Raw genomic sequence first — 22,498 nt, 5'->3', positions numbered from 1 at the left:
TGCATTTGCTGAGGTCACTGGCTTGGGACTAGAGTTGTGTTTATCAGGGCATGATGGCAGGCTGCTCCCGACAAAAGTGGTTCACAGAATGCACCTGCCAGATCACCAGCACTATTGTGTTTCAGATTATCTCACTGAACTCTCCTCCTGGAAAATCCTTCCCACTGGCTTTCCCAGATTCTGTGTCCTCCCCTAAATGCTGGGGTGAAACGGGCAGAGTTCTGCGCCCTGCGTCCCTAACGCGCTCCCAACGCGGCCTACAGCCCTGGTCGGGCACAGCCCTGGTCGGGCTTAGATCACTGGAGCCTTTTGTGACCAAGAACTCCGGAAGCCTAGGGTCAGGCCTGTTGCACAGGCATATTGTGCCTTGCCAATCCGGGATTGTTGTGTTTCAGGGCCTAGCCATCAATACTCCTGGGATTTCTTTCCCTGAGAACCCTCTTGTCCCTGTCCTCCCACAAGCCCCAGCTTTTATGTAAAATAAAGTGTGCACCATGGGCCTTCCCCTATTTGCTCTCTCCCCAATCTCTTTCTCCAAAGCTGAGCTCTGAAGGTAAATGTATCTATCTGAGTGAGGGGCTAGGGAGGGCCTTTCCCAGCAGTCTTACAAGTCAAGAGTTCAGAGAAAGCACCTGCTATGGGAGGGAGACTTTGCTCACAGAGAAGTCAAGTCTAACATAACACATCTGATGGGCAAGGCACACGCCTTACTGGCTGGTAGCACACCTACAGAGGAGCAGGGAGCTATGCTAAGCAGGCAACAGAAAAGTCATGTATGTGTCTCATACACTGGGACCGGTAGTAATACTGGCTCTAAGACCATTAGACAGTAGTCTATTCATCATTACGTCCAACAATAACAAGACACTAAGCAAATGAGAAATGCTGTATGGCATAAAGACGCATTATATAACACAAGCTCCAGGCAGGCACACAATTATCAAGATATATATTGAGTCTCAGGAACTGTGCTACAGTTATTAACCTCTGTGGTGCAAATGGTTAGCGCGTTCGGTTGTTAACAGAAAGGTTGGTGGTTCAAGCCCACCCAGGGAAGTATCCTTTTTGCCTGCATGAAACACTTTAATGAAACACAGATACGTACCTCTGCTCTCTCCTGCTTAAGACCCTTTATCTGAACATTTCAATCCTCTGCGTTCTCTCTGCACCTGCAGTCAATTTCATAATTAGGATAGAAAACAAAAGGCCTAGCCCTGTAATACAACTGTAGGCATATGAGGAGGGGAAAATAAGTCAAAAGGCCATCAGCATTTGTTGATCTGGCTTGAAGGCTGTAAGTGTAAGGACCTTGTGGCGCAACGGTAGCGCGTCTGACTCCAGATCAGAAGGTTGCGTGGTCAAATCACGTCGGGGTCACTGCTTACCATTTTATTCCCCACTGAGTTCATATATTTCCTTTCGAAAACAAAGTCAAAGGAACGCAGCCTTGCATTGGCCGGGAATCGAACCCGGGCCTCACGCGTGGCAGGCGAGAATTCTACCACTGAACCACCAATGCTTCACATGGGGAGTTCACAGGCATAGCTCTGTCCAAGACAGTGATCAGGTGCACACACTTAAATTGTACACATATGAACAAAGTGTGCGCAGCAGACATGACAACGCCAAAGTTTCACATGATGATGGCTTATATAAGACAAGCTCCAGGCAGGCACATACATATCAAGATATATATTGAGTCTAAGGAAAAATGCTGTAGTCACTCGTCTCTGTGGTGCAATCGGTTAGCGCGTTCGGCTGTTAACTAAAAGGTTGGTGGTTCAAGCCCACCCAGGGACGTATTATTTTGCCTGCATGAAACACTTGAATGGAAAACAGATACATACCTTTGCTCTCTCCTGCTGGACACCCTTTCCCTGAATATTTCAATTCTCTGCGTTCTCTCGGCACCTGCAGTCAATTTCATAATTAGGATAGAAAACAAAAGGTCAAGCTCTGTAATACAACTGTAGGCATATGAGGAGGGGAAAATAAGTCAAAAGGCCCACAGCATTTGTTGATCTGGCTCCGAAAGCTGTAAGTGTAAGGACCTCGTGGCGCAACGGTAGCGCGTCTGACTCCAGATCAGAAGGTTGCGTGTTCAAATCACGTCGGGGTCACTGCTTACCATTTTATTCCCCACTGAGGTCATATATTTCCTTTCGAAAACAAAGTCAAAAGAAAGCAGTCTTGCATTGGCCGGGAATCGAACCCGGGCCTCCCGCGTGGCAGGCGAGAATACTACCACTGAACCACCAATGCTTCACATGGGTTGTTCACAGGCAGAGCTCTGCCCAAGACAGTGATCAGGTGCACACACTTAAATTGTACACATATGAACAAAGTGTGCGCAGCAGACATGATAACGCCAACGTTTCACATGAAGATGGCAAGAATCAGATGCAGGAGACTATAACTATGAATGTCTTTGCATTTGCTGAGGTCACTGGCTTGGGACTAGAGTTGTGTTTATCAGGGCATGATGGCAGGCTGCTCCCGACAAAAGTGGTTCACAGAATGCACCCGCCAGATCACCAGCACTATTGTGTTTCAGATTATCTCACTGAACTCTCCTCCTGGAAAATCCTTCCCACTGGCTTTCCCAGATTCTGTGTCCTCCCCTAAATGCTGGGGTGAAACGGGCAGAGTTCTGCGCCCTGCGTCCCTAACGCGCTCCCAACGCGGCCTACAGCCCTGGTCGGGCTTAGATCACTGGAGCCTTTTGTGACCAAGAACTCCGGAAGCCTAGGGTCAGGCCTGTTGCACAGGCATATTGTGCCTTGCCAATCCGGGATTGTTGTGTTTCAGGGCCTATCCATCAATACTCCTGGGATTTCTTTCCCTGAGAACCCTCTTGTCCCTGTCCTCCCACAAGCCCCAGCTTTTATGTAAAATAAAGTGTGCACCATTGGCCTTCCCCTATTTGCTCTCTCCCCAATCTCTTTCTCCAAAGCTGAGCTCTGAAGGTAAATGTATCTATCTGAGTGAGGGGCTAGGGAGGGCCTTTCCCAGCAGTCTTACAAGTCAAGAGTTCAGAGAAAGCACCTGCTATGGGAGGGAGACTTTGCTCACAGAGAAGTCAAGTCTAACATAACACATCTGATGGGCAAGGCACACGCCTTACTGGCTGGTAGCACACCTACAGAGGAGCAGGGAGCTATGCTAAGCAGGCAACAGAAAAGTCATGTATGTGTCTCATACACTGGGACCGGTAGTAATACTGGCTCTAAGACCATTAGACAGTAGTCTATTCATCATTACGTCCAACAATAACAAGACACTAAGCAAATGAGAAATGCTGTATGGCATAAAGACGCATTATATAACACAAGCTCCAGGCAGGCACACAATTATCAAGATATATATTGAGTCTCAGGAACTGTGCTACAGTTATTAACCTCTGTGGTGCAAATGGTTAGCGCGTTCGGTTGTTAACAGAAAGGTTGGTGGTTCAAGCCCACCCAGGGAAGTATCCTTTTTGCCTGCATGAAACACTTTAATGAAACACAGATACGTACCTCTGCTCTCTCCTGCTTAAGACCCTTTATCTGAACATTTCAATCCTCTGCGTTCTCTCTGCACCTGCAGTCAATTTCATAATTAGGATAGAAAACAAAAGGCCTAGCCCTGTAATACAACTGTAGGCATATGAGGAGGGGAAAATAAGTCAAAAGGCCATCAGCATTTGTTGATCTGGCTTGAAGGCTGTAAGTGTAAGGACCTTGTGGCGCAACGGTAGCGCGTCTGACTCCAGATCAGAAGGTTGCGTGGTCAAATCACGTCGGGGTCACTGCTTACCATTTTATTCCCCACTGAGTTCATATATTTCCTTTCGAAAACAAAGTCAAAGGAACGCAGCCTTGCATTGGCCGGGAATCGAACCCGGGCCTCCCGCGTGGCAGGCGAGAATTCTACCACTGAACCACCAATGCTTCACATGGGGAGTTCACAGGCATAGCTCTGTCCAAGACAGTGATCAGGTGCACACACTTAAATTGTACACATATGAACAAAGTGTGCGCAGCAGACATGACAACGCCAAAGTTTCACATGATGATGGCTTATATAAGACAAGCTCCAGGCAGGCACATACATATCAAGATATATATTGAGTCTAAGGAAAGATGCTGTAGTCACTCGTCTCTGTGGCGCAATCGGTTAGCACGTTCGGATTTTAAGCGAAAGGTTGGTGGTTCAAGCCCACCCAGGGACGTATTATTTTGCCTGCATGAAACACTTGAATGGAAAACAGATACATACCTTTGCTCTCTCCTGCTGGACACCCTTTCCCTGAATATTTCAATTCTCTGCGTTCTCTCGGCACCTGCAGTCAATTTCATAATTAGGATAGAAAACAAAAGGTCAAGCTCTGTAATACAACTGTAGGCATATGAGGAGGGGAAAATAAGTCAAAAGGCCCACAGCATTTGTTGATCTGGCTCCGAAAGCTGTAAGTGTAAGGACCTCGTGGCGCAACGGTAGCGCGTCTGACTCCAGATCAGAAGGTTGCGTGTTCAAATCACGTCGGGGTCACTGCTCACCATTTTATTCCCCACTGAGGTCATATATTTCCTTTCGAAAACAAAGTCAAAAGAAAGCAGTCTTGCATTGGCCGGGAATCAAACCCGGGCCTCCCGCGTGGCAGGCGAGAATTCTACCACTGAACCACCAATGCTTCACATGGGTTGTTCACAGTCAGAGCTCTGCCCAAGACAGTGATCAGGTGCACACACTTAAATTGTACACATATGAACAAAGTGTGCGCAGCAGACATGATAACGCCAACGTTTCACATGAAGATGGCAAGAATCAGATGCAGGAGACTATAACTATGAATGTCTTTGCATTTGCTGAGGTCACTGGCTTGGGACTAGAGTTGTGTTTATCAGGGCATGATGGCAGGCTGCTCCCGACAAAAGTGGTTCACAGAATGCACCCGCCAGATCACCAGCACTATTGTGTTTCAGATTATCTCACTGAACTCTCCTCCTGGAAAATCCTTCCCACTGGCTTTCCCAGATTCTGTGTCCTCCCCTAAATGCTGGGGTGAAACGGGCAGAGTTCTGCGCCCTGCGTCCCTAACGCGCTCCCAACGTGGCCTACAGCCCTGGTCGGGCACAGCCCTGGTCGGGCTTAGATCACTGGAGCCTTTTGTGACCAAGAACTCCGGAAGCCTAGGGTCAGGCCTGTTGCACAGCCATATTGTGCCTTGCCAATCCGGGATTGTTGTGTTTCAGGGCCTAGCCATCAATACTCCTGGGATTTCTTTCCCTGAGAACCCTCTTGTCCCTGTCCTCCCACAAGCCCCAGCTTTTATGTAAAATAAAGTGTGCACCATGGGCCTTCCCCTATTTGCTCTCTCCCCAATCTCTTTCTCCAAAGCTGAGCTCTGAAGGTAAATGTATCTATCTGAGTGAGGGGCTAGGGAGGGCCTTTCCCAGCAGTCTTACAAGTCAAGAGTTCAGAGAAAGCACCTGCTATGGGAGGGAGACTTTGCTCACAGAGAAGTCAAGTCTAACATAACACATCTGATGGGCAAGGCACACGCCTTACTGGCTGGTAGCACACCTACAGAGAAGCAGGGAGCTATGCTGAGCAGGCAACAGAAAAGTCATGTATGTGTCTCATACACTGGGACCGGTAGTAATACTGGCTCTAAGACCATTAGACAGTAGTCTATTCATCATTACGTCCAACAATAACAAGACACTAAGCAAATGAGAAATGCTGTATGGCATAAAGACGCATTATATAACACAAGCTCCAGGCAGGCACACAATTATCAAGATATATATTGAGTCTCAGGAACTGTGCTACAGTTATTAACCTCTGTGGTGCAAATGGTTAGCGCGTTCGGTTGTTAACAGAAAGGTTGGTGGTTCAAGCCCACCCAGGGAAGTATCCTTTTTGCCTGCATGAAACACTTTAATGAAACACAGATACGTACCTCTGCTCTCTCCTGCTTAAGACCCTTTATCTGAACATTTCAATCCTCTGCGTTCTCTCTGCACCTGCAGTCAATTTCATAATTAGGATAGAAAACAAAAGGCCTAGCCCTGTAATACAACTGTAGGCATATGAGGAGGGGAAAATAAGTCAAAAGGCCATCAGCATTTGTTGATCTGGCTTGAAGGCTGTAAGTGTAAGGACCTTGTGGCACAACGGTAGCGCGTCTGACTCCAGATCAGAAGGTTGCGTGGTCAAATCACGTCGGGGTCACTGCTTACCATTTTATTCCCCACTGAGTTCATATATTTCCTTTCGAAAACAAAGTCAAAGGAACGCAACCTTGCATTGGCCGGGAATCGAACCCAGACCTCCCGCGTGGCAGGCGAGAATTTTACCACTGAACCACCAATGCTTCACATGGGGAGTTCACAGGCATAGCTCTGTCCAAGACAGTGATCAGGTGCACACACTTAAATTGTACACATATGAACAAAGTGTGCGCAGCAGACATGACAACGCCAAAGTTTCACATGATGATGGCTTATATAAGACAAGCTCCAGGCAGGCACATACATATCAAGATATATATTGAGTCTAAGGAAAGATGCTGTAGTCACTCGTCTCTGTGGCGCAATCGGTTAGCGCGTTCGGCTGTTAAGTGAAAGGTTGGTGGTTCAAGCCCACCCAGGGACGTATTATTTTGCCTGCATGAAACACTTGAATGGAAAACAGATACATACCTTTGCTCTCTCCTGCTGGACACCCTTTCCCTGAATATTTCAATTCTCTGCGTTCTCTCGGCACCTGCAGTCAATTTCATAATTAGGATAGAAAACAAAAGGTCAAGCTCTGTAATACAACTGTAGGCATATGAGGAGGGGAAAATAAGTCAAAAGGCCCACAGCATTTGTTGATCTGGCTCCGAAAGCTGTAAGTGTAAGGACCTTGTGGCGCAACGGTAGCGCGTCTGACTCCAGATCAGAAGGTTGCGTGGTCAAATCACGTCGGGGTCACTGCTTACCATTTTATTCCCCACTGAGTTCATATATTTCCTTTCGAAAACAAAGTCAAAGGAACGCAGCCTTGCATTGGCCGGGAATCGAACCCGGGCCTCACGCGTGGCAGGCGAGAATTCTACCACTGAACCACCAATGCTTCACATGGGGAGTTCACAGGCATAGCTCTGTCCAAGACAGTGATCAGGTGCACACACTTAAATTGTACACATATGAACAAAGTGTGCGCAGCAGACATGACAACGCCAAAGTTTCACATGATGATGGCTTATATAAGACAAGCTCCAGGCAGGCACATACATATCAAGATATATATTGAGTCTAAGGAAAAATGCTGTAGTCACTCGTCTCTGTGGTGCAATCGGTTAGCGCGTTCGGCTGTTAACTAAAAGGTTGGTGGTTCAAGCCCACCCAGGGACGTATTATTTTGCCTGCATGAAACACTTGAATGGAAAACAGATACATACCTTTGCTCTCTCCTGCTGGACACCCTTTCCCTGAATATTTCAATTCTCTGCGTTCTCTCGGCACCTGCAGTCAATTTCATAATTAGGATAGAAAACAAAAGGTCAAGCTCTGTAATACAACTGTAGGCATATGAGGAGGGGAAAATAAGTCAAAAGGCCCACAGCATTTGTTGATCTGGCTCCGAAAGCTGTAAGTGTAAGGACCTCGTGGCGCAACGGTAGCGCGTCTGACTCCAGATCAGAAGGTTGCGTGTTCAAATCACGTCGGGGTCACTGCTTACCATTTTATTCCCCACTGAGGTCATATATTTCCTTTCGAAAACAAAGTCAAAAGAAAGCAGTCTTGCATTGGCCGGGAATCGAACCCGGGCCTCCCGCGTGGCAGGCGAGAATTCTACCACTGAACCACCAATGCTTCACATGGGTTGTTCACAGGCAGAGCTCTGCCCAAGACAGTGATCAGGTGCACACACTTAAATTGTACACATATGAACAAAGTGTGCGCAGCAGACATGATAACGCCAACGTTTCACATGAAGATGGCAAGAATCAGATGCAGGAGACTATAACTATGAATGTCTTTGCATTTGCTGAGGTCACTGGCTTGGGACTAGAGTTGTGTTTATCAGGGCATGATGGCAGGCTGCTCCCGACAAAAGTGGTTCACAGAATGCACCCGCCAGATCACCAGCACTATTGTGTTTCAGATTATCTCACTGAGCTCTCCTCCTGGAAAATCCTTCCCACTGGCTTTCCCAGATTCTGTGTCCTCCCCTAAATGCTGGGGTGAAACGGGCAGAGTTCTGCGCCCTGCGTCCCTAACGCGCTCCCAACGCGGCCTACAGCCCTGGTCGGGCTTAGATCACTGGAGCCTTTTGTGACCAAGAACTCCGGAAGCCTAGGGTCAGGCCTGTTGCACAGGCATATTGTGCCTTGCCAATCCGGGATTGTTGTGTTTCAGGGCCTATCCATCAATACTCCTGGGATTTCTTTCCCTGAGAACCCTCTTGTCCCTGTCCTCCCACAAGCCCCAGCTTTTATGTAAAATAAAGTGTGCACCATTGGCCTTCCCCTATTTGCTCTCTCCCCAATCTCTTTCTCCAAAGCTGAGCTCTGAAGGTAAATGTATCTATCTGAGTGAGGGGCTAGGGAGGGCCTTTCCCAGCAGTCTTACAAGTCAAGAGTTCAGAGAAAGCACCTGCTATGGGAGGGAGACTTTGCTCACAGAGAAGTCAAGTCTAACATAACACATCTGATGGGCAAGGCACACGCCTTACTGGCTGGTAGCACACCTACAGAGGAGCAGGGAGCTATGCTAAGCAGGCAACAGAAAAGTCATGTATGTGTCTCATACACTGGGACCGGTAGTAATACTGGCTCTAAGACCATTAGACAGTAGTCTATTCATCATTACGTCCAACAATAACAAGACACTAAGCAAATGAGAAATGCTGTATGGCATAAAGACGCATTATATAACACAAGCTCCAGGCAGGCACACAATTATCAAGATATATATTGAGTCTCAGGAACTGTGCTACAGTTGTTAACCTCTGTGGTGCAAATGGTTAGCGCGTTCGGTTGTTAACAGAAAGGTTGGTGGTTCAAGCCCACCCAGGGAAGTATCCTTTTTGCCTGCATGAAACACTTTAATGAAACACAGATACGTACCTCTGCTCTCTCCTGCTTAAGACCCTTTATCTGAACATTTCAATCCTCTGCGTTCTCTCTGCACCTGCAGTCAATTTCATAATTAGGATAGAAAACAAAAGGCCTAGCCCTGTAATACAACTGTAGGCATATGAGGAGGGGAAAATAAGTCAAAAGGCCATCAGCATTTGTTGATCTGGCTTGAAGGCTGTAAGTGTAAGGACCTTGTGGCGCAACGGTAGCGCGTCTGACTCCAGATCAGAAGGTTGCGTGGTCAAATCACGTCGGGGTCACTGCTTACCATTTTATTCCCCACTGAGTTCATATATTTCCTTTCGAAACCAAAGTCAAAGGAACGCAGCCTTGCATTGGCCGGGAATCGAACCCGGGCCTCCCGCGTGGCAGGCGAGAATTCTACCACTGAACCACCAATGCTTCACATGGGGAGTTCACAGGCATAGCTCTGTCCAAGACAGTGATCAGGTGCACACACTTAAATTGTACACATATGAACAAAGTGTGCGCAGCAGACATGACAACGCCAAAGTTTCACATGATGATGGCTTATATAAGACAAGCTCCAGGCAGGCACATACATATCAAGATATATATTGAGTCTAAGGAAAGATGCTGTAGTCACTCGTCTCTGTGGCGCAATCGGTTAGCACGCTCGGATTTTAAGCGAAAGGTTGGTGGTTCAAGCCCACCCAGGGACGTATTATTTTGCCTGCATGAAACACTTGAATGGAAAACAGATACATACCTTTGCTCTCTCCTGCTGGACACCCTTTCCCTGAATATTTCAATTCTCTGCGTTCTCTCGGCACCTGCAGTCAATTTCATAATTAGGATAGAAAACAAAAGGTCAAGCTCTGTAATACAACTGTAGGCATATGAGGAGGGGAAAATAAGTCAAAAGGCCCACAGCATTTGTTGATCTGGCTCCGAAAGCTGTAAGTGTAAGGACCTCGTGGCGCAACGGTAGCGCGTCTGACTCCAGATCAGAAGGTTGCGTGTTCAAATCACGTCGGGGTCACTGCTCACCATTTTATTCCCCACTGAGGTCATATATTTCCTTTCGAAAACAAAGTCAAAAGAAAGCAGTCTTGCATTGGCCGGGAATCAAACCCGGGCCTCCCGCGTGGCAGGCGAGAATTCTACCACTGAACCACCAATGCTTCACATGGGTTGTTCACAGTCAGAGCTCTGCCCAAGACAGTGATCAGGTGCACACACTTAAATTGTACACATATGAACAAAGTGTGCGCAGCAGACATGATAACGCCAACGTTTCACATGAAGATGGCAAGAATCAGATGCAGGAGACTATAACTATGAATGTCTTTGCATTTGCTGAGGTCACTGGCTTGGGACTAGAGTTGTGTTTATCAGGGCATGATGGCAGGCTGCTCCCGACAAAAGTGGTTCACAGAATGCACCCGCCAGATCACCAGCACTATTGTGTTTCAGATTATCTCACTGAACTCTCCTCCTGGAAAATCCTTCCCACTGGCTTTCCCAGATTCTGTGTCCTCCCCTAAATGCTGGGGTGAAACGGGCAGAGTTCTGCGCCCTGCGTCCCTTTACGCGTCCCTAACGCGCTCCCAACGCGGCCTACAGCTCTGGTCGGGCACAGCCCTGGTCGGGCTTAGATAACTGGAGCCTTTTGTGACCAAGAACTCCGGAAGCCTAGGGTCAGGCCTGTTGCACAGGCATATTGTGCCTTGCCAATCCGGGATTGTTGTGTTTCAGGGCCTAGCCATCAATACTCCTGGGATTTCTTTCCCTGAGAACCCTCTTGTCCCTGTCCTCCCACAAGCCCCAGCTTTTATGTAAAATAAAGTGTGCACCATGGGCCTTCCCCTATTTGCTCTCTCCCCAATCTCTTTCTCCAAAGCTGAGCTCTGAAGGTAAATGTATCTATCTGAGTGAGGGGCTAGGGAGGGCCTTTCCCAGCAGTCTTACAAGTCAAGAGTTCAGAGAAAGCACCTGCTATGGGAGGGAGACTTTGCTCACAGAGAAGTCAAGTCTAACATAACACATCTGATGGGCAAGGCACACGCCTTACTGGCTGGTAGCACACCTACAGAGGAGCAGGGAGCTATGCTAAGCAGGCAACAGAAAAGTCATGTATGTGTCTCATACACTGGGACCGGTAGTAATACTGGCTCTAAGACCATTAGACAGTAGTCTATTCATCATTACGTCCAACAATAACAAGACACTAAGCAAATGAGAAATGCTGTATGGCATAAAGACGCATTATATAACACAAGCTCCAGGCAGGCACACAATTATCAAGATATATATTGAGTCTCAGGAACTGTGCTACAGTTATTAACCTCTGTGGTGCAAATGGTTAGCGCGTTCGGTTGTTAACAGAAAGGTTGGTGGTTCAAGCCCACCCAGGGAAGTTTCCTTTTTGCCTGCATGAAACACTTTAATGAAACACAGATACGTACCTCTGCTCTCTCCTGCTTAAGACCCTTTATCTGAACATTTCAATCCTCTGCGTTCTCTCTGCACCTGCAGTCAATTTCATAATTAGGATAGAAAACAAAAGGCCTAGCCCTGTAATACAACTGTAGGCATATGAGGAGGGGAAAATAAGTCAAAAGGCCATCAGCATTTGTTGATCTGGCTTGAAGGCTGTAAGTGTAAGGACCTTGTGGCGCAACGGTAGCGCGTCTGACTCCAGATCAGAAGGTTGCGTGGTCAAATCACGTCGGGGTCACTGCTTACCGTTTTATTCCCCACTGAGTTCATATATTTCCTTTCGAAAACAAAGTCAAAGGAACACAGCCTTGCATTGGCCGGGAATCAAACCCGAGCCTCCCGCGTGGCAGGCGAGAATTCTACCACTGAACCACCAATGCTTCACATGGGGAGTTCACAGGCATAGCTCTGTCCAAGACAGTGATCAGGTGCACACACTTAAATTGTACACATATGAACAAAGTGTGCGCAGCAGACATGACAACGCCAAAGTTTCACATGATGATGGCTTATATAAGACAAGCTCCAGGCAGGCACGTACATATCAAGATATATATTGAGTCTAAGGAAAGATGCTGTAGTCAATCGTCTCTGTGGCGCAATCGGTTAGCGCGTTCGGCTGTTAACCAAAAGGTTGGTGGTTCAAGCCCACCCAGGGACGTATTATTTTGCCTGCATGAAACACTTGAATGGAAAACAGATACATACCTTTGCTCTCTCCTGCTGGACACCCTTTCCCTGAATATTTCAATTCTCTGCGTTCTCTCGGCACCTGCAGTCAATTTCATAATTAGGATAGAAAACAAAAGGTCAAGCTCTGTAATACAACTGTAGGCATATGAGGAGGGGAAAATAAGTCAAAAGGCCCACAACATTTGTTGATCTGGCTCCGAAAGCTGTAAGTGTAAGGACCTCGTGGCGCAACGGTAGCGCGTCTGACTCCAGATCAGAAGGTTGCGTGTTCAAATCACGTCGGGGTCACTGCTTACCATTTTATTCCCCACTGAGGTCATATATATCCTTTCGAAAACAAAGTCAAAAGAAAGCAGTCTTGCATTGGCCGGGAATCGAACCCGGGCCTCCCGCGTGGCAGGCGAGAATTCTACCACTGAACTACCAATGCTTCACATGGGTTGTTCACAGGCAGAGCTCTGCCCAAGACAGTGATCAGGTGCACACACTTAAATTGTACACATATGAACAAAGTGTGCGCAGCAGACATGATAACGCCAACGTTTCACATGAAGATGGCAATGAATCAGATGCAGGAGACTATAACTATGAATGTCTTTGCATTTGCTGAGGTCACTGGCTTGGGACTAGAGTTGTGTTTATCAGGGCATGATGGCAGGCTGCTCCCGACAAAAGTGGTTCACAGAATGCACCCGCCAGATCACCAGCACTATTGTGTTTCAGATTATCTCACTGAACTCTCCTCCTGGAAAATCCTTCCCACTGGCTTTCCCAGATTCTGTGTCCTCCCCTAAATGCTGGGGTGAAACGGGCAGAGTTCTGCGCCCTGCGTCCCTAACGCGCTCCCAACGCGGCCTACAGCCCTGGTCGGGCTTAGATCACTGGAGCCTTTTGTGACCAAGAACTCCGGAAGCCTAGGGTCAGGCCTGTTGCATAGGCATATTGTGCCTTGCCAATCCGGGATTGTTGTGTTTCAGGGCCTAGCCATCAATACTCCTGGGATTTCTTTCCCTGAGAACCCTCTTGTCCCTGTCCTCCCACAAGCCCCAGCTTTTATGTAAAATAAAGTGTGCACCATGGGCCTTCCCCTATTTGCTCTCTCCCCAATCTCTTTCTCCAAAGCTGAGCTCTGAAGGTAAATGTATCTATCTGAGTGAGGGGCTAGGGAGGGCCTTTCCCAGCAGTCTTACAAGTCAAGAGTTCAGAGAAAGCACCTGCTATGGGAGGGAGACTTTGCTCACAGAGAAGTCAAGTCTAAGATAACACATCTGATGGGCAAGGCACACGCCTTACTGGCTGGTAGCACACCTACAGAGGAGCAGGGAGCTATGCTAAGCAGGCAACAGAAAAGTCATGTATGTGTCTCATACACTGGGACCGGTAGTAATACTGGCTCTAAGACCATTAGACAGTAGTCTATTCATCATTACGTCCAACAATAACAAGACACTAAGCAAATGAGAAATGCTGTATGGCATAAAGACGCATTATATAACACAAGCTCCAGGCAGGCACACAATTATCAAGATATATATTGAGTCTCAGGAACTGTGCTACAGTTATTAACCTCTGTGGTGCAAATGGTTAGCGCGTTCGGTTGTTAACAGAAAGGTTGGTGGTTCAAGCCCACCCAGGGACGTATTATTTTGCCTGCATGAAACACTTGAATGGAAAACAGATACATACCTTTGCTCTCTCCTGCTGGACAACCTTTCCCTGAATATTTCAATTCTCTGCGTTCTCTCGGCACCTGCAGTCAATTTCATAATTAGGATAGAAAACAAAAGGTCAAGCTCTGTAATACAACTGTAGGCATATGAGGAGGGGAAAATAAGTCAAAAGGCCCACAGCATTTGTTGATCTGGCTCCGAAAGCGGTAAGTGTAAGGACCTCGTGGCGCAACGGTAGCGCGTCTGACTCCAGATCAGAAGGTTACGTGTTCAAATCACGTCGGGGTCACTGCTTACCATTTTATTCCCCACTGAGGTCATATATTTCCTTTCGAAAACAAAGTCAAAAGAAAGCAGTCTTGCATTGGCCGGGAATCGAACCCGGGCCTCCCGCGTGGCAGGCGAGAATTCTACCACTGAACCACCAATGCTTCACATGGGTTGTTCACAGGCAGAGCTCTGCCCAAGACAGTGATCAGGTAAACACACTTAAATTGTACACATATGAACAAAGTGTGCGCAGCAGACATGATAACGCCAACGTTTCACATGAAGATGGCAAGAATCAGATGCAGGAGACTATAACTATGAATGTCTTTGCATTTGCTGAGGTCACTGGCTTGGGACTAGAGTTGTGTTTATCAGGGCATGATGGCAGGCTGCTCCCGACAAAAGTGTTTCACAGAATGCACCCGCCAGATCACCAGCCCTATTGTGTTTCAGATTATCTCACTGAACTCTCCTCCTGGAAAATCCTTCCCACTGGCTTTCCCAGATTCTGCGTCCTCCCCTAAATGCTGGGGTGAAACGGGCGGAGTTCTGCGCCCTGCGTCCCTTTACGCGTCCCTAACGCGCTCCCAATGCGGCCTACAGCCCTGGTCGGGCTTAGATCACTGGAGCCTTTTGTGACCAAGAACTCCGGAAGCCTAGGGTCAGGCCTGTTGCACAGGCATATTGTGCCTTGCCAATCCGGGATTGTTGTGTTTCAGGGCCTAGCCATCAATACTCCTGGGATTTCTTTCCCTGAGAACCCTCTTGTCCCTGTCCTCCCACAAGCCCCAGCTTTTATGTAAAATAAAGTGTGCACCATGGGCCTTCCCCTATTTGCTCTCTCCCCAATCTCTTTCTCCAAAGCTGAGCTCTGAAGGTAAATGTATCTATCTGAGTGAGGGGCTAGGGAGGGCCTTTCCCAGCAGTCTTACAAGTCAAGAGTTCAGAGAAAGCACCTGCTATGGGAGGGAGACTTTGCTCACAGAGAAGTCAAGTCTAACATAACACATCTGATGGGCAAGGCACACGCCTTACTGGCTGGTAGCACACCTACAGAGGAGCAGGGAGCTATGCTAAGCAGGCAACAGAAAAGTCATGTATGTGTCTCATACACTGGGACCGGTAGTAATACTGGCTCTAAGACCATTAGACAGTAGTCTATTCATCATTACGTCCAACAATAACAAGACACTAAGCAAATGAGAAATGCTGTATGGCATAAAGACGCATTATATAACACAAGCTCCAGGCAGGCACACAATTATCAAGATATATATTGAGTCTCAGGAACTGTGCTACAGTTATTAACCTCTGTGGTGCAAATGGTTAGCGCGTTCGGTTGTTAACTGAAAGGTTGGTGGTTCAAGCCCACCCAGGGAAGTATCCTTTTTGCCTGCATGAAACACTTTAATGAAACACAGATACGTACCTCTGCTCTCTCCTGCTTAAGACCCTTTATCTGAACATTTCAATCCTCTGCGTTCTCTCTGCACCTGCAGTCAATTTCATAATTAGGATAGAAAACAAAAGGCCTAGCCCTGTAATACAACTGTAGGCATATGAGGAGGGGAAAATAAGTCAAAAGGCCATCAGCATTTGTTGATCTAGCTTGAAGGCTGTAAGTGTAAGGACCTTGTGGCGCAACGGTAGCGCGTCTGACTCCAGATCAGAAGGTTGCGTGGTCAAATCACGTCGGGGTCACTGCTTACCGTTTTATTCCCCACTGAGTTCATATATTTCCTTTCGAAAACAAAGTCAAAGGAACGCAGCCTTGCATTGGCCAGGAATCGAACCCGGGCCTCCCGCGTGGCAGGCAAGAATTCTACCACTGAACCACCAATGCTTCACATGGGGAGTTCACAGGCATAGCTCTGTCCAAGACAGTGATCAGGTGCACACACTTAAATTGTACACATATGAACAAAGTGTGCGCAGCAGACATGACAACGCCAAAGTTTCATATGATGATGGCTTATATAAGACAAGCTCCAGGCAGGCACGTACATATCAAGATATATATTGAGTCTAAGGAAAGATGCTGTAGTCACTCGTCTCTGTGGCGCAATCGGTTAGCGCGTTCGGCTGTTAACCAAAAGGTTGGTGGTTCAAGCCCACCCAGGGACGTATTATTTTGCCTGCATGAAACACTTGAATGGAAAACAGAAACATACCTTTGCTCTCTCCTGCTGGACACCCTTTCCCTGAATATTTCAATTCTCTGCGTTCTCTCGGCACCTGCAGTCAATTTCATAATTAGGATAGAAAACAAAAGGTCAAGCTCTGTAATACAACTGTAGGCATATGAGGAGGGGAAAATAAGTCAAAAGGCCCACAGCATTTGTTGATCTGGCTCCGAAAGCTGTAAGTGTAAGGACCTCGTGGTGCAACGGTAGCGCGTCTGACTCCAGATCAGAAGGTTGCGTGTTCAAATCACGTCGGGGTCACTGCTTACCATTTTATTCCCCACTGAGGTCATATATATCCTTTCGAAAACAAAGTCAAAAGAAAGCAGTCTTGCATTGGCTGGGAATCGAACCCGGGCCTCCCGCGTGGCAGGCGAGAATTCTACCACTGAACTACCAATGCTTCACATGGGTTGTTCACAGGCAGAGCTCTGCCCAAGACAGTGATCAGGTGCACACACTTAAATTGTACACATATGAACAAAGTGTGCGCAGCAGACATGATAACGCCAACGTTTCACATGAAGATGGCAAGAATCAGATGCAGGAGACTATAACTATGAATGTCTTTGCATTTGCTGAGGTCACTGGCTTGGGACTAGAGTTGTGTTTATCAGGGCATGATGGCAGGCTGCTCCCGACAAAAGTGGTTCACAGAATGCACCCGCCAGATCACCAGCACTATTGTGTTTCAGATTATCTTACTGAACTCTCCTCCTGGAAAATCCTTCCCACTGGCTTTCCCAGATTCTGTGTCCTCCCCTAAATGCTGGGGTGAAACGGGCAGAGTTCTGCGCCCTGCGTCCCTAACGCGCTCCCAACGCGGCCTACAGCTCTGGTCGGGCACAGCCCTGGTCGGGCTTAGATAACTGGAGCCTTTTGTGACCAAGAACTCCGGAAGCCTAGGGTCAGGCCTGTTGCACAGGCATATTGTGCCTTGCCAATCCGGGATTGTTGTGTTTCAGGGCCTAGCCATCAATACTCCTGGGATTTCTTTCCCTGAGAACCCTCTTGTCCCTGTCCTCCCACAAGCCCCAGCTTTTATGTAAAATAAAGTGTGCACCATGGGCCTTCCCCTATTTGCTCTCTCCCCAATCTCTTTCTCCAAAGCTGAGCTCTGAAGGTAAATGTATCTATCTGAGTGAGGGGCTAGGGAGGGCCTTTCCCAGCAGTCTTACAAGTCAAGAGTTCAGAGAAAGCACCTGCTATGGGAGGGAGACTTTGCTCACAGAGAAGTCAAGTCTAACATAACACATCTGATGGGCAAGGCACACGCCTTACTGGCTGGTAGCACACCTACAGAGGAGCAGGGAGCTATGCTAAGCAGGCAACAGAAAAGTCATGTATGTGTCTCATACACTGGGACCGGTAGTAATACTGGCTCTAAGACCATTAGACAGTAGTCTATTCATCATTACGTCCAACAATAACAAGACACTAAGCAAATGAGAAATGCTGTATGGCATAAAGACGCATTATATAACACAAGCTCCAGGCAGGCACACAATTATCAAGATATATATTGAGTCTCAGGAACTGTGCTTCAGTTATTAACCTCTGTGGTGCAAATGGTTAGCGCGTTCGGTTGTTAACAGAAAGGTTGGTGGTTCAAGCCCACCCAGGGAAGTATCCTTTTTGCCTGCATGAAACACTTTAATGAAACACAGATACGTACCTCTGCTCTCTCCTGCTTAAGACCCTTTATCTGAACATTTCAATCCTCTGCGTTCTCTCTGCACCTGCAGTCAATTTCATAATTAGGATAGAAAACAAAAGGCCTAGCCCTGTAATACAACTGTAGGCATATGAGGAGGGGAAAATAAGTCAAAAGGCCATCAGCATTTATTGATCTGGCTTGAAAGCTGTAAGTGTAAGGACCTTGTGGCGCAAAGGTAGCGCGTCTGACTCCAGATCAGAAGGTTGCGTGGTCAAATCACGTCGGGGTCACTGCTTACCGAGTTCATATATTTCCTTTCGAAAACAAAGTCAAAGGAACGCAGCCTTGCATTGGCCGGGAATCGAACCCGGGCCTCCCGCGTGGCAGGCAAGAATTCTACCACTGAACCACCAATGCTTCACATGGGGAGTTCACAGGCATAGCTCTGTCCAAGACAGTGATCAGGTGCACACACTTAAATTGTACACATACGAACAAAGTGTGCGCAGCAGACATGACAACGCCAAAGTTTCACATGATGATGGCTTATATAAGACAAGCTCCAGGCAGGCACGTACATATCAAGATATATATTGAGTCTAAGGAAAGATGCTGTAGTCACTCGTCTCTGTGGCGCAATCGGTTAGCGCGTTCGGCTGTTAACCAAAAGGTTGGTGGTTCAAGCCCACCCAGGGACGTATTATTTTGCCTGCATGAAACACTTGAATGGAAAACAGATACATACCTTTGCTCTCTCCTGCTGGACACCCTTTCCCTGAATATTTCAATTCTCTGCGTTCTCTCGGCACCTGCAGTCAATTTCATAATTAGGATAGAAAACAAAAGGTCAAGCTCTGTAATACAACTGTAGGCATATGAGGAGGGGAAAATAAGTCAAAAGGCCCACAGCATTTGTTGATCTGGCTCCGAAAGCTGTAAGTGTAAGGACCTCGTGGCGCAACGGTAGCGCGTCTGACTCCAGATCAGAAGGTTGCGTGTTCAAATCACGTCGGGGTCACTGCTTACCATTTTATTCCCCACTGAGGTCATATATATCCTTTCGAAAACAAAGTCAAAAGAAAGCAGTCTTGCATTGGCCGGGAATCGAACCCGGGCCTCCCGCGTGGCAGGCGAGAATTCTACCACTGAACTACCAATGCTTCACATGGGTTGTTCACAGGCAGAGCTCTGCCCAAGACAGTGATCAGGTGCACACACTTAAATTGTACACATATGAACAAAGTGTGCGCAGCAGACATGATAACGCCAACGTTTCACATGAAGATGGCAAGAATCAGATGCAGGAGACTATAACTATGAATGTCTTTGCATTTGCTGAGGTCACTGGCTTGGGACTAGAGTTGTGTTTATCAGGGCATGATGGCAGGCTGCTCCCGACAAAAGTGGTTCACAGAATGCACCCGCCAGATCACCAGCACTATTGTGTTTCAGATTATCTCACTGAACTCTCCTCCTGGAAAATCCTTCCCACTGGCTTTCCCAGATTCTGTGTCCTCCCCTAAATGCTGGGGTGAAACGGGCAGAGTTCTGCGCCCTGCGTCCCTAACGCGCTCCCAACGCGGCCTACAGCCCTGGTCGGGCTTAGATCACTGGAGCCTTTTGTGACCAAGAACTCCGGAAGCCTAGGGTCAGGCCTGTTGCACAGGCATATTGTGCCTTGCCAATCCGGGATTGTTGTGTTTCAGGGCCTATCCATCAATACTCCTGGGATTTCTTTCCCTGAGAACCCTCTTGTCCCTGTCCTCCCACAAGCCCCAGCTTTTATGTAAAATAAAGTGTGCACCATTGGCCTTCCCCTATTTGCTCTCTCCCCAATCTCTTTCTCCAAAGCTGAGCTCTGAAGGTAAATGTATCTATCTGAGTGAGGGGCTAGGGAGGGCCTTTCCCAGCAGTCTTACAAGTCAAGAGTTCAGAGAAAGCACCTGCTATGGGAGGGAGACTTTGCTCACAGAGAAGTCAAGTCTAACATAACACATCTGATGGGCAAGGCACACGCCTTACTGGCTGGTAGCACACCTACAGAGGAGCAGGGAGCTATGCTAAGCAGGCAACAGAAAAGTCATGTATGTGTCTCATACACTGGGACCGGTAGTAATACTGGCACTAAGACCATTAGACAGTAGTCTATTCATCATTACGTCCAACAATAACAAGACACTAAGCAAATGAGAAATGCTGTATGGCATAAAGACGCATTATATAACACAAGCTCCAGGCAGGCACACAATTATCAAGATATATATTGAGTCTCAGGAACTGTGCTACAGTTATTAACCTCTGTGGTGCAAATGGTTAGCGCGTTCGGTTGTTAACAGAAAGGTTGGTGGTTCAAGCCCACCCAGGGAAGTATCCTTTTTGCCTGCATGAAACACTTTAATGAAACACAGATACGTACCTCTGCTCTCTCCTGCTTAAGACCCTTTATCTGAACATTTCAATCCTCTGCGTTCTCTCTGCACCTGCAGTCAATTTCATAATTAGGATAGAAAACAAAAGGCCTAGCCCTGTAATACAACTGTAGGCATATGAGGAGGGGAAAATAAGTCAAAAGGCCATCAGCATTTGTTGATCTGGCTTGAAGGCTGTAAGTGTAAGGACCTTGTGGCGCAACGGTAGCGCGTCTGACTCCAGATCGGAAGGTTGCGTGGTCAAATCACGTCGGGGTCACTGCTTACCATTTTATTCCCCACTGTGTTCATATATTTCCTTTCGAAAACAAAGTCAAAGGAACGCAGCCTTGCATTGGCCGGGAATCGAACCCGGGCCTCCCGCGTGGCAGGCGAGAATTCTACCACTGAACCACCAATGCTTCACATGGGGAGTTCACAGGCATAGCTCTGTCCAAGACAGTGATCAGGTGCACACACTTAAATTGTACACACATGAACAAAGTGTGCGCAGCAGACATGACAACGCCAAAGTTTCACATGATGATGGCTTATATAAGACAAGCTCCAGGCAGGCACATACATATCAAGATATATATTGAGTCTAAGGAAAGATGCTGTAGTCACTCGTCTCTGTGGCGCAATCGGTTAGCACGTTCGGATTTTAAGCGAAAGGTTGGTGGTTCAAGCCCACCCAGGGACGTATTATTTTGCCTGCATGAAACACTTGAATGGAAAACAGATACATACCTTTGCTCTCTCCTGCTGGACACCCTTTCCCTGAATATTTCAATTCTCTGCGTTCTCTCGGCACCTGCAGTCAATTTCATAATTAGGATAGAAAACAAAAGGTCAAGCTCTGTAATACAACTGTAGGCATATGAGGAGGGGAAAATAAGTCAAAAGGCCCACAGCATTTGTTGATCTGGCTCCGAAAGCTGTAAGTGTAAGGACCTCGTGGCGCAACGGTAGCGCGTCTGACTCCAGATCAGAAGGTTGCGTGTTCAAATCACGTCGGGGTCACTGCTCACCATTTTATTCCCCACTGAGGTCATATATTTCCTTTCGAAAACAAAGTCAAAAGAAAGCAGTCTTGCATTGGCCGGGAATCGAACCCGGGCCTCCCGCGTGGCAGGCGAGAATTCTACCACTGAACCACCAATGCTTCACATGGGTTGTTCACAGTCAGAGCTCTGCCCAAGACAGTGATCAGGTGCACACACTAAATTGTACACATATGAACAAAGTGTGCGCAGCAGACATGATAACGCCAACGTTTCACATGAAGATGGCAAGAATCAGATGCAGGAGCCTATAACTATGAATGTCTTTGCATTTGCTGAGGTCACTGGCTTGGGACTAGAGTTGTGTTTATCAGGGCATGATGGCAGGCTGCTCCCGACAAAAGTGGTTCACAGAATGCACCCGCCAGATCACCAGCACTATTGTGTTTCAGATTATCTCACTGAACTCTCCTCCTGGAAAATCCTTCCCACTGGCTTTCCCAGATTCTGTGTCCTCCCCTAAATGCTGGGGTGAAACGGGCAGAGTTCTGCGCCCTGCGTCCCTAACGCGCTCCCAACGTGGCCTACAGCCCTGGTCGGGCTTAGATCACTGGAGCCTTTTGTGACCAAGAACTCCGGAAGCCTAGGGTCAGGCCTGTTGCACAGCCATATTGTGCCTTGCCAATCCAGGATTGTTGTGTTTCAGGGCCTAGCCATCAATACTCCTGGGATTTCTTTCCCTGAGAACCCTCTTGTCCCTGTCCTCCCACAAGCCCCAGCTTTTATGTAAAATAAAGTGTGCACCATGGGCCTTCCCCTATTTGCTCTCTCCCCAATCTCTTTCTCCAAAGCTGAGCTCTGAAGGTAAATGTATCTATCTGAGTGAGGGGCTAGGGAGGGCCTTTCCCAGCAGCCTTACAAGTCAAGAGTTCAGAGAAAGCACCTGCTATGGGAGGGAGACTTTGCTCACAGAGAAGTCAAGTCTAACATAACACATCTGATGGGCAAGGCACACGCCTTACTGGCTGGTAGCAC

The 22,498-nt window shown here is 47.6% G+C and overlaps 34 non-coding genes across 34 annotated transcripts; 21 read left to right on the top strand and 13 right to left on the bottom strand.

Annotated features, from left to right (window-relative positions):
* The first annotated feature begins 1,305 nt into the window (after positions 1–1,305).
* Positions 1,306–1,377, top strand: TRNAW-CCA (transfer RNA tryptophan (anticodon CCA)). Its single transcript has one exon. It is a non-coding gene; the product is annotated as a tRNA-Trp (tRNA).
* Positions 1,378–1,448: 71 nt separating this feature from the next.
* Positions 1,449–1,519, bottom strand: TRNAG-GCC (transfer RNA glycine (anticodon GCC)). Its single transcript has one exon. It is a non-coding gene; the product is annotated as a tRNA-Gly (tRNA).
* A 207-nt stretch (positions 1,520–1,726) lies between these two features.
* Positions 1,727–1,800, top strand: TRNAN-GUU (transfer RNA asparagine (anticodon GUU)). The gene has a single exon. It is a non-coding gene; the product is annotated as a tRNA-Asn (tRNA).
* A 248-nt stretch (positions 1,801–2,048) lies between these two features.
* Positions 2,049–2,120, top strand: TRNAW-CCA (transfer RNA tryptophan (anticodon CCA)). The gene has a single exon. It is a non-coding gene; the product is annotated as a tRNA-Trp (tRNA).
* A 1,598-nt stretch (positions 2,121–3,718) lies between these two features.
* On the top strand, positions 3,719–3,790 carry TRNAW-CCA (transfer RNA tryptophan (anticodon CCA)). The gene has a single exon. It is a non-coding gene; the product is annotated as a tRNA-Trp (tRNA).
* Positions 3,791–3,861: 71 nt separating this feature from the next.
* TRNAG-GCC (transfer RNA glycine (anticodon GCC)) lies at positions 3,862–3,932 on the bottom strand. Its single transcript has one exon. It is a non-coding gene; the product is annotated as a tRNA-Gly (tRNA).
* Positions 3,933–4,461: 529 nt separating this feature from the next.
* Positions 4,462–4,533, top strand: TRNAW-CCA (transfer RNA tryptophan (anticodon CCA)). Its single transcript has one exon. It is a non-coding gene; the product is annotated as a tRNA-Trp (tRNA).
* A 71-nt stretch (positions 4,534–4,604) lies between these two features.
* Positions 4,605–4,675, bottom strand: TRNAG-GCC (transfer RNA glycine (anticodon GCC)). The gene has a single exon. It is a non-coding gene; the product is annotated as a tRNA-Gly (tRNA).
* A 1,893-nt stretch (positions 4,676–6,568) lies between these two features.
* Positions 6,569–6,642, top strand: TRNAN-GUU (transfer RNA asparagine (anticodon GUU)). The gene has a single exon. It is a non-coding gene; the product is annotated as a tRNA-Asn (tRNA).
* Positions 6,643–6,890: 248 nt separating this feature from the next.
* On the top strand, positions 6,891–6,962 carry TRNAW-CCA (transfer RNA tryptophan (anticodon CCA)). Its single transcript has one exon. It is a non-coding gene; the product is annotated as a tRNA-Trp (tRNA).
* A 71-nt stretch (positions 6,963–7,033) lies between these two features.
* Positions 7,034–7,104, bottom strand: TRNAG-GCC (transfer RNA glycine (anticodon GCC)). The gene has a single exon. It is a non-coding gene; the product is annotated as a tRNA-Gly (tRNA).
* Positions 7,105–7,311: 207 nt separating this feature from the next.
* TRNAN-GUU (transfer RNA asparagine (anticodon GUU)) lies at positions 7,312–7,385 on the top strand. Its single transcript has one exon. It is a non-coding gene; the product is annotated as a tRNA-Asn (tRNA).
* Positions 7,386–7,633: 248 nt separating this feature from the next.
* TRNAW-CCA (transfer RNA tryptophan (anticodon CCA)) lies at positions 7,634–7,705 on the top strand. The gene has a single exon. It is a non-coding gene; the product is annotated as a tRNA-Trp (tRNA).
* Positions 7,706–7,776: 71 nt separating this feature from the next.
* On the bottom strand, positions 7,777–7,847 carry TRNAG-GCC (transfer RNA glycine (anticodon GCC)). Its single transcript has one exon. It is a non-coding gene; the product is annotated as a tRNA-Gly (tRNA).
* Positions 7,848–9,303: 1,456 nt separating this feature from the next.
* On the top strand, positions 9,304–9,375 carry TRNAW-CCA (transfer RNA tryptophan (anticodon CCA)). Its single transcript has one exon. It is a non-coding gene; the product is annotated as a tRNA-Trp (tRNA).
* A 71-nt stretch (positions 9,376–9,446) lies between these two features.
* TRNAG-GCC (transfer RNA glycine (anticodon GCC)) lies at positions 9,447–9,517 on the bottom strand. The gene has a single exon. It is a non-coding gene; the product is annotated as a tRNA-Gly (tRNA).
* A 529-nt stretch (positions 9,518–10,046) lies between these two features.
* On the top strand, positions 10,047–10,118 carry TRNAW-CCA (transfer RNA tryptophan (anticodon CCA)). The gene has a single exon. It is a non-coding gene; the product is annotated as a tRNA-Trp (tRNA).
* A 71-nt stretch (positions 10,119–10,189) lies between these two features.
* Positions 10,190–10,260, bottom strand: TRNAG-GCC (transfer RNA glycine (anticodon GCC)). The gene has a single exon. It is a non-coding gene; the product is annotated as a tRNA-Gly (tRNA).
* A 1,484-nt stretch (positions 10,261–11,744) lies between these two features.
* TRNAW-CCA (transfer RNA tryptophan (anticodon CCA)) lies at positions 11,745–11,816 on the top strand. Its single transcript has one exon. It is a non-coding gene; the product is annotated as a tRNA-Trp (tRNA).
* Positions 11,817–12,165: 349 nt separating this feature from the next.
* Positions 12,166–12,239, top strand: TRNAN-GUU (transfer RNA asparagine (anticodon GUU)). The gene has a single exon. It is a non-coding gene; the product is annotated as a tRNA-Asn (tRNA).
* A 248-nt stretch (positions 12,240–12,487) lies between these two features.
* TRNAW-CCA (transfer RNA tryptophan (anticodon CCA)) lies at positions 12,488–12,559 on the top strand. Its single transcript has one exon. It is a non-coding gene; the product is annotated as a tRNA-Trp (tRNA).
* A 71-nt stretch (positions 12,560–12,630) lies between these two features.
* TRNAG-GCC (transfer RNA glycine (anticodon GCC)) lies at positions 12,631–12,701 on the bottom strand. Its single transcript has one exon. It is a non-coding gene; the product is annotated as a tRNA-Gly (tRNA).
* A 1,457-nt stretch (positions 12,702–14,158) lies between these two features.
* On the top strand, positions 14,159–14,230 carry TRNAW-CCA (transfer RNA tryptophan (anticodon CCA)). The gene has a single exon. It is a non-coding gene; the product is annotated as a tRNA-Trp (tRNA).
* A 71-nt stretch (positions 14,231–14,301) lies between these two features.
* On the bottom strand, positions 14,302–14,372 carry TRNAG-GCC (transfer RNA glycine (anticodon GCC)). The gene has a single exon. It is a non-coding gene; the product is annotated as a tRNA-Gly (tRNA).
* Positions 14,373–15,840: 1,468 nt separating this feature from the next.
* Positions 15,841–15,912, top strand: TRNAW-CCA (transfer RNA tryptophan (anticodon CCA)). The gene has a single exon. It is a non-coding gene; the product is annotated as a tRNA-Trp (tRNA).
* Positions 15,913–16,261: 349 nt separating this feature from the next.
* Positions 16,262–16,335, top strand: TRNAN-GUU (transfer RNA asparagine (anticodon GUU)). The gene has a single exon. It is a non-coding gene; the product is annotated as a tRNA-Asn (tRNA).
* A 248-nt stretch (positions 16,336–16,583) lies between these two features.
* TRNAW-CCA (transfer RNA tryptophan (anticodon CCA)) lies at positions 16,584–16,655 on the top strand. Its single transcript has one exon. It is a non-coding gene; the product is annotated as a tRNA-Trp (tRNA).
* Positions 16,656–18,397: 1,742 nt separating this feature from the next.
* On the bottom strand, positions 18,398–18,468 carry TRNAG-GCC (transfer RNA glycine (anticodon GCC)). The gene has a single exon. It is a non-coding gene; the product is annotated as a tRNA-Gly (tRNA).
* A 207-nt stretch (positions 18,469–18,675) lies between these two features.
* TRNAN-GUU (transfer RNA asparagine (anticodon GUU)) lies at positions 18,676–18,749 on the top strand. The gene has a single exon. It is a non-coding gene; the product is annotated as a tRNA-Asn (tRNA).
* A 248-nt stretch (positions 18,750–18,997) lies between these two features.
* TRNAW-CCA (transfer RNA tryptophan (anticodon CCA)) lies at positions 18,998–19,069 on the top strand. Its single transcript has one exon. It is a non-coding gene; the product is annotated as a tRNA-Trp (tRNA).
* A 71-nt stretch (positions 19,070–19,140) lies between these two features.
* Positions 19,141–19,211, bottom strand: TRNAG-GCC (transfer RNA glycine (anticodon GCC)). Its single transcript has one exon. It is a non-coding gene; the product is annotated as a tRNA-Gly (tRNA).
* Positions 19,212–20,810: 1,599 nt separating this feature from the next.
* On the bottom strand, positions 20,811–20,881 carry TRNAG-GCC (transfer RNA glycine (anticodon GCC)). The gene has a single exon. It is a non-coding gene; the product is annotated as a tRNA-Gly (tRNA).
* A 529-nt stretch (positions 20,882–21,410) lies between these two features.
* TRNAW-CCA (transfer RNA tryptophan (anticodon CCA)) lies at positions 21,411–21,482 on the top strand. The gene has a single exon. It is a non-coding gene; the product is annotated as a tRNA-Trp (tRNA).
* Positions 21,483–21,553: 71 nt separating this feature from the next.
* On the bottom strand, positions 21,554–21,624 carry TRNAG-GCC (transfer RNA glycine (anticodon GCC)). The gene has a single exon. It is a non-coding gene; the product is annotated as a tRNA-Gly (tRNA).
* Positions 21,625–22,498: the final 874 nt, after the last annotated feature.

This window comes from Lissotriton helveticus, chromosome 1_2, assembly GCF_964261635.1.
Source record: "Lissotriton helveticus chromosome 1_2, aLisHel1.1, whole genome shotgun sequence".
Classification (NCBI taxonomy): domain Eukaryota; kingdom Metazoa; phylum Chordata; class Amphibia; order Caudata; family Salamandridae; genus Lissotriton; species Lissotriton helveticus.
Note: the sequence above shows the minus strand (reverse complement) of the source record. Positions and strands in the feature narration are given on the sequence as shown.